At 32.5% G+C, this 17,241-nt stretch overlaps 2 pseudogenes; one reads left to right on the top strand and one right to left on the bottom strand.

The window, feature by feature from the left end:
- LOC112096100 overlaps window positions 1-17,241 on the bottom strand; it is a 61,471-nt pseudogene that overhangs the window by 35,291 nt on the left and 8,939 nt on the right.
- On the top strand, window positions 12-5,510 carry LOC18034065 (annotated as a pseudogene).

Here is a 17,241-nt window from a genome sequence, read left to right as displayed (position 1 = left end):
CCACCTTTCAATTCTCACTGACATATCATTTCAGACCTTTCCACCAAAGTTCAATCATTTTTCATGATCTTGAGGTCACCAGATCTGTCATCCGTGAACTAGCCGCCCTCATTTCGGTACGCTACTTCTGCTTCCTATATCACTTAACAGTTATTATTTCAATTTTTTTTTTTAATCTAAGAATGAAAGATTTGACGGAGAACAAGGAGTTATAGATGATGTTAATTAGCTAGATATATGCTATTTTGTTTGGATCTGATGTTTATTTATATTGCCAGATGCAGCTTTTAATTTTCTCTGAACTTGTGCGACTCTCTAACTGGAGCTTTCAGCAGTAGTTGAGGATATATAACGAAGAAGGTATGAGATCTGATTGATTTTTGGAATTATGGTATTATTTCTAAGAATGAAAGATTTGACTGAGAGCAAGGACTTATATATGATGTTAATTAGCTAGATATATTCTAAAGCAATCTAATTTCAATATAATCCACCATTTACCTTATTTCTTATCTTCTGTTTGCAGCTAAAGGCTACTTAAAAGCCCGGCGTTTGCATTGTGCTCTTATTGATCAACGCTAGCGTTAATAAACGTGCGTTCAGAAAAAAGTAATTAAACGTTCTCGTTCGATCTTGTGATCAAGCTTCCTTGTTTTGCTTATAGCGTACTGAGATCAACTTTGTTAATTGCAGATAAATAGCATGGATATTTTATCAGGTGTTGCATCAAAGCTTGGAGAATTATTGGTGGATGCTACCATAAAACAAGCTCGCTATCTGTTCTGTTTCAACAGCATTGTTAAAGAACTTGAGGATAAAGAAACTAATTTGAAGGAGGCACAAGATGGCATCAACGAAAAAGTAGAAGAAGAACGACAAAAACATTGCGCTATAGTAGTTGAGAAAGATGTAGAGAAGTGGCTGGCGGATGTAGTCAAAAAAATGGCCGATGTCCGAACTTTGAAAGCAAATCTAGATGAAAAGAAGAGTTGTTTCAATGGATGGTGTCCTAATTGGGGTTTCCGATATTGGATGGGTAGAAAAGCATCAAAGGAGACTCGCAAGCTGTCCGATCTGCTACAAGACCGCAGCAAATTCAGCACAGTTGCGCGTCCTAAACCTCTTCCATCAGACAAAGAATTGCCTATACCAAGACATTTTATTCCTTTCGGGACTACAGAATCGGCTTGCTATCAGATCATTAAAGCACTGAAAGGAGACAACACGAAGATAGTGGGATTGTATGGGATTGGTGGTGTCGGAAAGACAACTTTGGCGAACTTTGTGGGCAATCAACTTCGGGAAGAAAATGTTTTCGATGAGGTAGGGATAGCCACTGTATCTCAGGATCAAAACATAATAAATGTTCAAAGTGAGCTAGTAAAGTCGTTGGGTTGGGAATTAACAGAGACATATGAAAAAGATAGAGCACGCCGATTGCGCATGATGTTCTCTGAGAGTAAAAGCCGCAAGATGCTCATAATTCTTGATGATGTCTGGAATCAACTCGACTTGGAAAAAGTAGGTATTCCCGTTGGTGATAGAGACAATTGTTGCAAAATCCTTCTAACCACTCGCCTGCAGCCAGTTTGTGATCGCATGGGTTGTGACACGCAGATCCAACTAGGTGTTCTAAAGCAAGATGAAGGATTGGATTTACTAAGAAAGCATGCTGGCATTGATGTTGCTGATACAACCTTGATTGATGTTTCAAAACGAGTTGCTGATGAATGTAAGGGGCTGCCTTTAGCTATTAAAGCTGTTGGAAGTGCACTAAGAGGAAGAACCGCTGATGAATGGAATGTAGCACTAGATAAACTACAAAATGCAAAACTCGATAAGATAGAAGGTATTGATAAGGATTCCCGGGGCGTTTACGGTTGTCTCAAATTTAGTTATGATTATTTGAATGGTGAGGATTCCAGGTCATGCTTCTTGTTGTGTTCGCTGTTTCCAGAAGATTATAAGATAGATTTGGAGGATTTTCTTGGATATGCAGTGGGGTTGGTTTGGTATCAAGCTGAATCAACCGAAAAAGCCAGAAGCCTACTGCGTGGAACGATCAAAGGACTCAAAGATTCTTCATTGCTGTTAGACACTGATGATGACAGATTTGTGAAAATGCATGACGTAGTTCGCGATGTAGCCTTATGGATAGGCAAAGTGGAGAAGAAATATTTTACTAGTAAAGTTGGCATTGGATTGGCGGAATGGGCAGTGGAAGAAGGCCTAGAACAATACAGAGGAATCTCTTTGGTGAGAAATGAAAAAGAAGAGCTTCCTAGTGGTTTGGTATGCCCTAACCTTCATATTTTGCGATTGGAGAATACTGAATATGACAACAAATTGCAAGTTCCAGAATATTTTTTTAAAGAGATGTCAGCACTGAAAGTTGTCACTATAATAGGTGGAGTTCTTTCACTTAAATCACTTCAATTCCTCGCCAATAACCTTCGAGTTCTGTAGTTGATTCGATGTGAGGTGACTGACGCGTCTTTCCTTGGAAAGTTGAAGAGACTTCAAATACTTTATCTCGAGGAGTCTCCCATTGAAATTCCAGATGGATTGGGGGATAAACTTAGTAGATTGAAACTTCTGTATATTAGTACTGGCAAAATTTCTCCCATTACGATAAATAAATTTCCTCAATTAGAAGAATTTTATGGTTGGATAAAAAATTGGGAGGTTGAAGGGATGAGTTCAGAAGAAAGTTACGCTAGGTGTGTTGAGTCGGACTCCCAACCCAACGGATCCGTTGTATGTCTTCCAAATGACTTTTCATTTCCGAAATTACAAAGGTATGGCGTCGTGGAATTTGGCACTTCATATGACTGTGATAGATGGAGAAAGATCTTAGACGCTTTATGTGACATTGATAGAGGGACAAGGTGCTTAATCATTGAGAATAACCGTCCTAAAGCGACGCTAGGAATTTTTTCAGCACTGTATCAAAATCTGGAAATTCTTTATTTAAGTGGGGTAACAGGTTGTCATAATATTGTGCCAAGCATAGATGAACGGGGCTTAAATGAGTTGACTCGTCTTGATGTCGGCGGTTGCGAAGATTTAGAATGCATAATGGATGCCTCTAAGTCGCCGCATGGAAAGAGTGGGAATCCTGTGATGCTCTCAAGATTAGCAGAGTTATATATGTCAGAATTACCAGAACTGAAGTGGATATGGAAGGCGCCCACCCAACATGTGATCAGCCTCCAATCTCTTACAGAATTGAGTGTGTCAGAGTGCAACAACTTGACTTATATCTTCACGTTGTCACTGGCTCGAAGTTTGGTGCAGCTTAAAAGTCTGAAAGTGAGTTACTGCGAGAGACTGGAATATGTCGTTGAAGCAAAATTGGATCATAATGAGAGGGAAATAAGTGCAGGAGATGGAAATACAATACTTGCACTCCCTTCGTTGAGAAAATTAAGATTTAAAGATCTCCCCGAACTCATCAGCTTCTGTTCAGAAAATTATTATTCAACTTGGCCGGCATTGGAAGAGTTAGATGTAAAGAGATGTCCTAAATTGACCGTCAACAGTACTGAACTTGAAGCTAATTTGCAGTATCTTGGAGAGGTATGTTCGCTTGTGTTTACGTTTTTTTCTTTCTTTTCCTTTAATTTTACTTAAAAAGATAGTTTATCAAAAACTTTTGTGATCAGTCATTCATATCACCTTGCATTTGGCGTGTTGAGATGAAGATGACGGTGGTGGTAGTGGTGATGATAATAATAACGATCCAGTATCTTGAGCAAATTTCTTTGTTTTAGGGCCTAAAATTCATTTTTTAAATAAAATTCATATCTCGTTTTACTCTATAATAAAAAAAAATGGATGCAAGGACTTGTAATGTATGTATATTATTAGTCAAATTCAATTCATTAGTTAATTTTACCATAGAAATACTATATTAATTTTTCTCAAACAAAACGATGTCACTGCTATATCACTTCACATGATCTCTGTCAACGGATTTCTTTTTCTTTTTTATAAATTCCTTACTTTCACAAAGTATAATTATTTTATAAGTTTACATGTGTAGTATTATATTTTTGTAGGTAATTTTTTTTTAAGTATTTGTCGCTTAATTGTCAATTTGACAATCCTAGCTGCTAACAAATTTTAATTACATCAAGTTATTTATTTATTTGTCTCAGAAATTAAGAATTCTAACAGTAGGCGAATGCTCCCATTTGAGTGACACGATTCCAGCACTGTTGAAGCATGGCTTAACAAATTTGGAAATATTGTATATTGGAGAACTTGGAGTACAAGTGGTATTTCAAGTGGAAGCTATTATCGCTGAGGGACAAGAAAACAAACTATTCCCATGTTTGAAGACGTTGCAATTGGAAGACCTTCGAGAACTGCAAGTATTATTATATCACGTAGGTTCCACTCATAATTTTAGCCTGCAAAGTCTTACCTTTTTAAGAGTGGACGGGTGCTCTATGCTGAGACGTCTTTTCTCATCAGCACTTGCTCGAAATCTGTTGCAATTGGACGAGTTAATTCTTTCAAATTGCTTGGAATTAGAGCAAATCATTGATGAGGATGAGGATGAGGATCATCTCCAACCTGTATGTTTCCCAAAACTCACATCGATCTCTGTCTTTAGTTGCCCAAAACTCAAGCATCTATTTCATATCAGCGTAGCTTCAAGTCTTCAAAAACTGTCGCGCCTATACATAATAGGTAATGATGAATTAGAAGAAGTATTCTGGCATAAAGATGGAGTAGACGTCACGGATTACAATGAAATTGTTATGAATGAACTTCGGAAGTTGGAACTGATAAACTTACCAAACCTCACCAACTTTTGGCCTGCGGGTTATCAGATCCCATTTCCATCTGCATCCTATAGAGTTCTTGTTCGTAATTGTCCCAAGCTTCGTGGAAATTCATAAGGAGAAGATGATTCCGAGAATTCTGGAGCAGAGGTAATTCTTGAGAACTTTAAATTAATTGACTCTATACATAGTTGGTTCATGTTTTCGTTTGTGATAGCTAATTGATCTATCCTAAAATCAAAATTTCTCTTTCAATATATATATGTGTTATATTATAATTTTCTCTGTTTGTTTTTTTTTTTAATGATTTTATTCATCATTCATTCGTATTTAATGCCCAATTTATTGGTTGGATGTATAGGCACATCAAACTACTGACGAGGAGATGCCAATGAAGACGCCAGCGAAGAAAAAGATGGGAGTGAACATAAATGAATTTAAAAAATTCCAAAAATCCAAAAAAAATAAATAAATTTGTCCAACGTGTTCAGTTCGTGCAAGGAGCTAAAAATAAGCTTTGTTCTATAAAAAATTGGAATGTCACCATTTTGATTTTTTAATGACCCCATACTAATTTTCTCCCTTTTCTCACACATGATATGTACGAGGTTGTTTATCCTTGTTTTATCCGTCCTTATTTCTTGTTAAGAGTTCCATTGTACTAAATATCTATATATCTATATCTTTTTAACATATCTTTGGTTGAGTTTTTTCTATACCTACACTTTTTGTTAGTGGGAGGGTTGAGTGTCAATCCAATTGAATGTAGCCTTCGCATGCCTGAATATAATATTTTCTTTTAAATAAGTAAGGTATTTATATTTTAAAAATTATTTCGAATATTTTTATTTAAATAAAATAATTTATTTAAAAAATTCTCATCACATGAATTATTGTTATGAACAAATGAATAATCTATTATAACTAATGTAATAATGATTTATAATTCTTATACTTAAAACTTCTGGTTCATAATAATAACTAAACTTATGTTCGAGTTTATTTATTTACTTAATCTTACAATTTTACACAATTGTTTCTTGATTCAAGCGAATGAAAACGAGATAAGTAAACTCTGTTGCTGAAGAGTTGCAAGATGCAACAATTTAAAGGAAAATAAACCAAATGCGCGGGAAAAACATCCGTAGCAGAAGCCATTTAATTTTTTTAACACAATAATATCATAAGGCAGAAAAGATACGATTCGAGGATATTCAAATTGTGTTAAAAAGAATTTATTTACAAATTAACTACAATGATTTAATTAGTAAGGATTTTTTTAGATATTTTAAAAAGTGTATAAAGTAAAAGTTAAAGCTTGTTTTTTAAATGTATGAAGTGAGACATTTTTTAAGTTTACTAGTTTGTTTTTCATATTTTATCTAAATTCTAGAATATACTACTTAATAGACAAAATTAAACAACTTAACTTTTATCTGAATTAAAAAAAGTTTGAACGAAAATAATTATAATAGCTAAAAAATACTCCTATTTAATACGTTATTTTTAATCAAACATAACTCATTTATATTTTACTCTTTTCAGTTGCCGTTACGTCGTGTACTCATCTCGGGCTCTTTTTTTTTTAACAACTATTTTTTTATAACAATCATTTTGAACAAAACTTTTAACAAAAATTAATGGGCTAGGATGTAGCCGTTGTTTTTATTCCTTAATTATTTTAACTTTTACAATTAATAATATATGTAAAATGCTATTTTACTTGAAATTGTTAATTGATTTTATGTCAACTTGTGTGATTAAACGAAAAAAAAAATCATATCATACACACAAATAATGTAATTAACATTGTACCTTTTTTAGCAGTAACATTGTATATATTGAAAAAAATAGATATTTTATAATTAATAATAAAATGATTTTAATTTACTTACCATCTTTAACTTATCAAATATATATTAATACTTATAGGGACATAAATGTCAAAATATCATAATTCATTTTTTTTGTGCTTATAAGACAAATAATTTAACACTTACATTTAGTCATAAAAAAGCAAATATGTCCTCAAGCACATACATTCAGAGCTATTTAGACTTTCATTTAATTAAGATATACTCAAATTAAAAAAGCAAAAAAAAATAAAATCTTAATTTTTAAAATTAAGTGAATGGTTGTATGAAATAATAAATGTTCAGAATAATTTTTACAGTGTAAATAATTTAATCCTCTAAAAATTGAGCACTTGACTGGTTGTTTCTACTATAGATGGCAAAATCAATTAGATTGAACTTTAAGATAACTCGTCATTTATTTAATAGATTATGATTTTCTTTAGATTTGAGCCGCTTCTTCATATGAGTGATTAGTAGTTTAGTAGATAACAATATAAAGTGGGATCCTAATTCATAATTAATAACAATGAGAAGTACTTCCGAACCTCGTGCCTAAAATGGTTGTATCGCGCATTAAATTACCTTATAAAAAATGATCGGCATGCAATTACAAAAACGTGTCACAGATTAATTTGTTGATTAGTTAATTCTCTACACGTGGATAAAAATGAATAGACAATTTAGGTAAGTTAGTACATGCTACAATTTAAACGTGTTATTGACTATTGCATGTTACAATTTTCTTCTAACTGAAAGTCCCCTGTCACTACTACGCACTATATATTTTGTTAATCAATAGTCCCATGAGATTGATATGATACAAAATTGGTAGCAAGCAAACAATGGAGACTAATTAACTATTAATTGGTGTTCAATTTGCATCTTCTACGTATATAAATCATCTTCATAATGGCACAAGACAAATACAAGGGCTTTATTATTGGCTTGCTGCTGCAGTCCTGAACAACGTCCATTTGCTTCTTGATTGCGGGATAGCTTGATCAGTGGAAACTCCGTTTTGATTGAAGGAATTAATTAAATTGCCATCTTGGAAAGATGATGATACTGGCACTGTTTCCATTTTAGCAGCAGCCTCATATTAATGTTTGAAAAAACTTCTTCCGTAGCTTGTTGATGCTGCTGCAGCAGAATAAAAAACAGTTTAACTTGCTTCCTATATATTGTAATATAACAAGAAAATTCACTATAATTTCTTTTATTTTTTTCCACTTACTTTTCTGTCGTTTTTCATAAATCCCAAAACAAAACATTTTTTGTCTCTTAATGAGAAAATTGACAGCAAAATAGATTACAAAATGTTGTTCAATTACCTGATCAGAGTGAGACAGAGAAGAGAAGTATTGCAAAATCTCAAAAAACCTTGCTTGCCCATAAATGGCAGCCTTCTCCCAAAACAGAAGACTTATGTCCCTGGCCTTAATTCTCATCTTTAACAAATTAAGATCAATTTCTTTCTCATGTTTTGCAACATAAGGCCGCAATAAAACATTATATAACATAATCTGTCCCCAGAAGATATTAAAAGCTGAAACTTTATAAATAATTTGAATCAGAAATTTTACAGAGTACTGAAAAGATGATGAATTAATGCAGATTTATTACTTTTGTTTTGGGATACCAAAGATATATGAACCATTAACTTAGTATTACCTTCAAGTTAATGCGCAATACTGTCACGTGACGTTGTACTAATAGTATTGTTATTCATAAAAATACACATACCATGAAATAAAGGTATCGCCCACCCTCTCACCAACTGTGAAAACAGCGACCAAAACCCTATAATTACAATACAACGAATGCAATTTTTCGTTATTACAAGCAAAAGGATGCCTAGGTTCGGACGTCGTGATTTTACAAAATCAAGAACTAGAATCAGGTGCTGTATAACTCTGATTCTAATAATTTGAATTTATTAAATCCAAGCATCCAGACATGAATATGACTCGTTATATGTAAGGGATTAATTAGTATTGTTGCAAAATAATCCTTAGTTAATAGTGTAAGCATTGATCCATACCAATATTGGCGCCAAAACAGGAGCTGTTCAATATCTGGCTTGTTCTATTTAGCTGGGCTTAAAATAAGTTTTTTTAGCCTAAGGTTCTATTTAGTATTTTTTTTAAAACAAAGTTTATTTAAGTAATATTTTTATTAGTATATTTCTTTTAAAAATAAATTGTAGTTATTTGATTCTCCTTGGTAGTTTTTATTAAAAATTAAAAAATTACTTTAATTAATAATTTTTTAAAGTTATGTTATGAAAAAATAAAATAATTTATTTAATAAATAAATAATATTTTAAACATTCTAACCTTTTAAAAAAATGGCTCAAAATTTAAGTTTTTATTAGTGGAGGTAAAATAATTTATTTAATCTCAAAAGTTCTACTAAAAAATAACTAAATAATGATAAAAAATCTAAAAAACACTTATAAGTTTAAATAAATACTTATAACTATTAGATTAGTTATACTGAATTGGCGTTATCTGAATGATTGTTGATAAAATTGCGAACAATTGTCTTGCCTTCGCTGGTAAGAATGCTGTCCAGATGAAACTGAATCCCAAGCAGATGCTTATATTTCTTGTGACCGGCAGCCATTACGAGCCCATCTTCAGTCCATGCTTTGAGCTCGAGCTCAGCACGAGGGAAGCTATCTTTGTCAATCACAAGGCTGTGATGTCAACCTCCTGTGAAAGGATTTTTCTAGTTTTGTTATTAAGCTTGTTCTTTGATATAACCGTGTGGTTTCTTGTTGGCGATGGCTTGAAACCTCAACATAAAAGAAGGAAATGATCTCAATTTTTTTTGGTTCAATTATTCATCTCTTTTATGACTTAGTGTTGCATTTATATCTTATTACAAGTAACTTGTGCGATAACACTTTGAATTGATGAGCAAACTCGAAGAAAATAACATATGTGCCAAACGTAATGTTTATTATTGTGTTCATTTGTAAAGCTATTCAAAGAAAAAAAGATAGTAAAATGGTTAAAACTATTTTTATGAACTTATAAACTTGGGAATTTATTAACCGTCCACCCTTGAATTGTACTGTCATAAAAATACAACACTTACAAGTTGCATCATTCATCCACCAAATCATTCGCTTTTGCTAAAAAAGTAATGACGCCACAAGGATAATTCAGACATTCAACATACTGGATAAAAAATAAAAGAGAAATTATCAGACATCCAACTTAAGTTTACCATGCTATAAAAATTACTACAAAATCTGAATTTGTTCAATTTTCCAACTTGAGTTTATAATTTGTTAGCTATCCACCAAAATATCATCTGCCATTTATAATTAATGACGTCACAAGGATAATTTAAACATTTAATATGCTAAATAAAAAATAAAATAATAGCTTTCAATATCAAAATAAAAAACCATTTTTTATAACCAATATTCAATTAAATATACTTAAAACTCTATTTTTTCTTAATTAAAAAAAATCTAATTTATTTTCTAAATTTATCTTCAAAAATTCACATAATCAAACTAAATCCACTAATTACTCTAAACCCTAATTGATAAGCACCCAATCAATCGAATCCTCAAATTCAATTTAATAGTTATAAAAAGCTTGATTTTATTTTATTATTTATGGTGCAAATTGAAAAATGCCCTTGAATCCAAGGATAAAATGACCTTTATTTAAATTCTATAAAATATTCTAACAGTGTTAACATTTTTTGTGGGTAGTTGATATCAATTATAAATTTAGAGTAAAAAATTAAATAAATTCAAACTTTTAAGTGTTTTCAATAACAGGGTAAACTAAAAGTATGTGGTTGATAATTTTCCTTTGTCTTTTTACGTTAAATTGGCTTTTAAGAGCAAAATGATCAATTTGCTATGGTTTTGTCAATTTTCTATTGGAAATTAAAGATATTTTGGATGAATGATATAAATTGTAAAATCATGGTGGATGAATGACACAACCCGCCCGACCCATATGTCGGATTCGAGGAGAATCACGTGGTTTAATATTTAAAACTCACGACATAAACTAATTCATGGATATATAAAAATGGCATTGGCCTTTTCTATAAACATATAATAAACATATTCAAATTTCGTACAATTTAAAACTCACTATATACACATATATCTTAAATATATACATATGGACATAAACGTGCTCAAAATGCAAGTCATGCAGCAATGTGTGTCATGGCATAACCTCAATTGATTAAAAATCGAATTGCATGAAATCCAACCAAGACCTAGGAAAAATGAGATAAATAGGAGAATAGTGAGTTTACGATTCAGTGAGTGAATATAATTATATATATATATATATATATATATATATATATATATATAAAGTAATGCACTAGAGCTCATACATAATCGTATGACATAAAATCATACATATATAAATGGAAAAACTGCAACAAATAGTACTCAGAGAAAATAACTCTTAATACTCACCAAAATCGTCATCGCACGAGTAGGCAGGGGAAAAACCTCTCAATACTAGCTGAATTTAACTACATTATACGGGTAGAGTAACCTAACTCTCAATCTGCATGTACAGAGCTGATGTGAAAGAATACATATATGGTGATTGACAATTACATTTTATGAATCAATCAAATATATAAAATTTGTGCATATAATTATAACATATATTAAATTATACTATAAAACATAAATGCTTCATAAAATGCATAATAGTAATAATAGTATCCATTCACAGAGTCTAGTTTACTGTCGGGTTCGTTCAAGCTCTTGTGGGTTTCTGGAAACATGAATTTCTCCTAAAACACAGGGTTCAAAAATTAACTATTATAATTAATAAAATACCCGATATGTATCATGAAAACTGTAATATAGCTATTTAAACTTTATATATCTATTGCTCACTAATTCACTAAATATTAATCTAACTGCATAGTTTCATTTTCTTAAAGTTTCTTCTCAATTTCTCTTTTCTAACTTCTTTTTGACTCTCGGCTTCTCAATCTGCTTTCTACTTTTCTTTCATTTTTCTATTTTTCTTCACTCTTGGCTTCTCTGTTTTCTTTTATTTCTTTTCTTCTTTTCTTTTTCTTTCTCTTTTCCTTTCCTTTTCTTTCTTTCTCCCGATTTCTTTTTCTTCTCTCTGTTTTGCTTTTGATTTCGGCTTCTCCAAAAATATGAAAAATGAAGTAGTATCCATTGTATTTAAACCTTATATATATATATATATATATATATTCACGAATAAAGCAAAAAAGAAAGAGGCGTCAAGCATGAGGTGGCAAGTGAAGCAACAAAAGCAAATTAGTGAAACATGCATGTGATCTCGAGGAAGCAAGCAGCTACTCAGCTAGACCAAAGTATGTATTTTATTTTTTATTTTTAAAAATAAAATAAAACAAAAGTAATATAAAAGAAATTTTTTATATTTGCTTTGGCCCTTCTTCTTCATCTCTTTGTCTTCTTCATCTCCTTCTTTATCTTTTTTTTTGGGCACTATTTATGAAATATTATCATGTTATCATTGTACTATTTATGAAATAAAGTTTGAGTAACTTAAATAGTTTAAGATATGATATTTTTTGAATTTGAAAGAGTATATAAAGTAAAACATAATTTTTCTATAAATTATGTATGAGTGTGTAGAGTAGTGGAATGTTTAAAGTAATATTTAGAGTGTAAATAACCCTATCCATAATTGAATGATTTGTGAAACGAAAAATGATTGAAATGCTTTGAGAAAAAAATAGAAAAAATGAACTTAAATATCATTAAAAAAAAACCTAGCTTAGTAAAATCATTTTACAAAATGCTCTTTCAAATGCACATTCCACATTAACATTAATGGATATTCAAGACTGGAACAACTAATTAATTAAGAATTCGGCACCTCAATTCTTATTTATCTATTTATTAATTTGAAAAATAAAAAAAATTACATGCCTTATGTTCTGAACAATTATCTATATATAAATAGTAACCTTGTTCAATATTCTAAAACTAGCCATGATTTCCAGTTGTCATTATATATTCACTAATTACTATGTGGGTGCCATATAATAGAGATAATAAAATTTTTTGATATAAATACAAAAGATTTAGAATTTGAAAAGAAAATTGGTTTGCCATTACACTAAATAATAAAAAAAATTTCACTAATATTTCTTGATGGGTTGGGCTCCAAAGCAGGCACCGATTCTCCTAACAAAATAATTATTAAAAGCACTTGTAGGCTTGTAGCATAAAAGCAAAGTCTTATTTGAGAAAATGAGTTTCCAGTTTCCACGAGCCAAGAAGAATGCGTGGCTGTCAAAAGTAGAGATGGCAGAAAAGCCCGCCCGGACCGGATCCGGACCGGACCCGGCACACGCGGTCCGGGTAAAACCCGGCCCGCATGCATGAAAAAAGCGGATCCGGGCATTGATTTTCAATGCCCGGCAGTTTCCGGGCACGGGTCGGGTCACAGCACCAAATACCCGGAACCCGGACCCGTGCCCGCTTTTTTATTAAGTAAAAAAAAAAGAGGAAAATATAAAACGAAAATTGCATTTTTCCTTTACCCAATTTCCCCCAAACCCAACCGGCCAACCAACCCTAAATCGCGAATTCGAGACAAGTCTCAGAAATCAGAATCGGCACCTCCTCCCTTCGTCTCTCCACCATTACCAGCAGCCACCACCTATCCTTCACCGATGGCGATGCAGTATTGACAGTGACCGCGCCTCTCCCTCCACGAACCGCAAAGCACAGTCGTCACTCGTCAGTCCGTCAAAGAGCTCTTCACTGTTTGGTTAGCTTCTCAGCGGCAGCCACCGTGCGACGGCGTTCGCCACCATAGTTGGTCTCACACTCTCACTCCATTGTTTTGTCACCATATCAGCTGCAAGCCTGCAACCCACAGCCACGACCCACGAGGTAATTTTTTTTTTGGCTGTTTTTTCAAAAAAAAATGATGAAATTGCTTTCAATATGTGCTTAATTATTTTCTTGGATGCTGGAAGTGTTTACGTTGTTAATGGCTGCACAGAACATAATAAGAAAGAGCTAATGTTAAACACCCTCATTATGCTGTTGTAGTAGTTTTTCTATTTCATATGGGTGTTTCGTTTGGAATACGTTTGATCTCATTTATCTGCAAACTGCAATCGTTTTGATATAGCTCATAGTTCACAATTTACAGCTGATCAATTGAACAATTTCTGGCATTAATTCCTGTTTAAGTTGCAGCTAGCTAGACTTGAACCAAAGAGGCTATGAACCTCAAATGGAACACTATTTCCTGTGTGAGCAGCACTTTTAAGAAATGATAAGTAACTTGTATGTGGTGATCATGAGCTGTAGTGATAATTACTTTAATATTGTGATAACATAAATTATATATGTTCATTTCGTAAGCTTGCAAAGTGAGTAGTACTGGCAAGTATCTCTTCTGCATATTTGTGATTATGCACCAGGGGCCATCTAAAAACTAAAAAAGAATTGGCTCACATTAAGAATTTCTGTAAAGTGGGAAATTTCAGCTACTGGGACTAAAGTACAATGCAATCGCAACCAAAAGACTTGTGACCAGGGGAATATTCAAATGGTGTTTATTGTTTTTTTTCTTTTTTCTTTTTTAATCCTTACCTTATATACCTTCACTAGTATAAAGACATGGATTCACCACTCAACTACGGCCTAGTGGCGAAATAAGCATGATTGTTACCAAACTAACAAGTTTGCTTAGTTGAGAATGAGATAAGTTTGATATCTGTGCAGGCATGTATATATATTTTAAAACACAAATTTAAAACTATACAATATTTTCTAATTATAATCAGACAGTGACAAAATACTTGCTTCAGTCTATTAATTAATTAAACCTGTTAATTTTCTTTGTATTGTGGTCATGTTCATGCAATTGCTCCAGAAATTTCTCAGTTGTTTATTTATTTATCTGTCTGGTCTTTCTTCTTTGCTTTATTAGGTTGCTTAGGTTGGTTGTAAGTTAATTTAGGTTGCTTGTAAGTTAATTTTGTTATATAATATTATAACTATGTAATTTGCATGATTATTTATAATTATTCATTATTTTTTTTTATAATAAACAGCAGTGCGATGTCACAGTCACAGTCACAGTCAGACAATATAGAAATTAATTCGTCAAATGCTCCAAATTTATCTCGGAATTTTGAAGATAGCAATGATAATGAGGTTGAGGAGATTTCACTGTCAACTCTTAAAGATAAAAAGGGAAAGAAAGTCTCTACAGCTTGGGATCACTTTACAAAAGTAACTATTAATGGAGAAAAAAAGGCAAAGTGCATGCACTGTAATGCATTTTTAGAAGCCAAATACACATTAGGGACCACGAGCTTGAATAGGCACGTGAAATCTTGTTTTTCGAGGAGTCAACCGAAAATACAAGAAGCACTTCAAGGAAGTCTCAAAGTGCTCAAAAGAGAGGATGGGAGTTGTGACATTGGCTTTGATAGTTTTAATCCAAAAGTTTTGCGGAGTTTGATCGCAAGGATGGTGGTGATGCATGAGCTTCCACTTAAATTTGTGGAATATAAAGGCTTTAGAGAAATGATGGCACATACCAACCCCGTGGTTAAGCCAATGAGTAGAAATACATTAAAGAGTGAGATTTCGAAACTTTATCATATTGAGAAGATTAAGACTTTGCATATGTTGGAGAAAAATCAAGGTAGAGTGGCTATTACTACGGATTTATGGATAGCAAGTAACCAGAAAAAAGGATACATGGTTGTCACAGCACATTTTATTGACAACTCTTGGAAATTGCATAACCGAATTTTAAGGTAATTTCTAATTTGTCTATAACTTTTTATTTGCTTAATTTTTCTTTCAATTTTTTATTACTTATATTTGATTTCTTTTAAGTTTAAATTGTTATAATATTTTAAGTTTGTGTATTTAATATTATCACTTGAATATTTGTTAGGTTTATTTATGTTCCGAGCCCTCATACTGCTGAGGCCCTTTCTAATGAGTTGGTGCAATGTTTGTTGGATTGGAACGTGGATAGAAAGTTGTCTTCAATGACCTTGGATAATTGTAGCACTAATGACGCGATGGTGGAGAAATTGTTATTAAGGTTTGATCTCGGTACCTTAATTTCCAATGGTAAATTTTTCATATGAGATGTACTGCTCATATACTGAATTTGGTTGTGCGGGATGGGTTGAAAGTTATAGAAAACGGGGTTGGAAAGATTAGGGAGAGTGTTAGTTACTGGACACAAACACCAAAACGATTTGAATCTTTTGAGCTAGCTGCTAGGCAACTGAAAATTAATTGTAAAAAAAGTTTGAAGTTAGATTGTCCAACTCGTTGGAATTCTACTTATGCCATGCTTGATGTAGCACTAATGTATAAAAGTGTTTTTTCTCGGCTACAACAGCGTGAGTCTCAATATAAGAGCTTGCCTAGTGATAGTGAGTGTGATTTGGCAGCCACAATGGTGGAGCATTTGAAATCATTTTACATGTTAACGGAGATGTTTTCGGGTACAAAATACCCTACTGCTAATTTGTTCTTTCCGTTAATATGTAAAATGAAAATGTCGATTAATGGGTGGCGCACTTCCGATAATCTTGCTATTAGAATTATGGCTGATAAAATGGTTGATAAATTTGAAAAATATTGGAATGAAATTCATCCGATGTTAGTTGTGGCTGTAGTTCTTGATCCGAGATATAAGATGTTGTTGATTGATTTTTATTTCCCAAAGATCTATGGTGATACAGCGGATGAGCATATTGAGCATGCACATAAGCTTTGTCATGATTTAGTGAAAGAATATGAAATGAAAGCTATGGTTTTGAGTGATAGGCAGGATGTTGGGTTGGATGATGTTCCTTTGGAATCTTCTTCGAATGCGAATAAGTATTGGGATGTAGATGAGTTTGAAATATTTCGAAGTCAAAATAAGCGTGTTAAGGTGACTAAGTCGGAGTTGGATAGGTATTTAGATGATGAATTATTGGATATTATTCCGAACTTTGATATTTTAGCTTTTTGGAAGATGCACACAGGCCAATATCCTATTTTTGGCGAGTTGGCCAAGGATATCTTAGCCATTCATGTATCCACTGTTGCCTCTGAGTCCGCATCGTAGTAGACTTAATCCTAACACTTTGGAATCCTTAATGTGTGCTCAAAATTGGATTTGGGCTTCTTCTCGAGGTATAAAGTTATTTGAATTATGTTATCGTATTATTTGTTTGCTCAAAATGTTTTTAAATCTTAATCTGTTATTTTTGTTATTAGGTGGAGTTCCGGAAAATGAGATTTTTGCTGGGGAGGAGTTAATTTCAGATGATGATGATGATGATGATGGGGCACAATCGTCGAGCTGTTTGACATAATCTGTTATTTTAAACTCTTTTATGAATTATGTGTGTTTGATATTTTGGGATTTTTATATGTTATGTTGGTTATTGATATTGGAGTTATTATGATATGTATTATGTAATATGTTGGGTGTTAGTATGCTACATTTATTTAGATTTATTTGGTGATTATTGTGATGTTCAATTTAAATTTTTTATAGGGATTGAATGAATTTAGTTTAGAAATTGAATAAATTTAG

This window comes from Citrus clementina, unplaced genomic scaffold (assembly GCF_000493195.1).
Source record: "Citrus clementina cultivar Clemenules unplaced genomic scaffold, Citrus_clementina_v1.0 scaffold_8, whole genome shotgun sequence".
Taxonomy (NCBI): Eukaryota; Viridiplantae; Streptophyta; class Magnoliopsida; order Sapindales; family Rutaceae; genus Citrus; species Citrus x clementina.
This window is presented reverse-complemented; position numbering and strand designations above follow the sequence as displayed.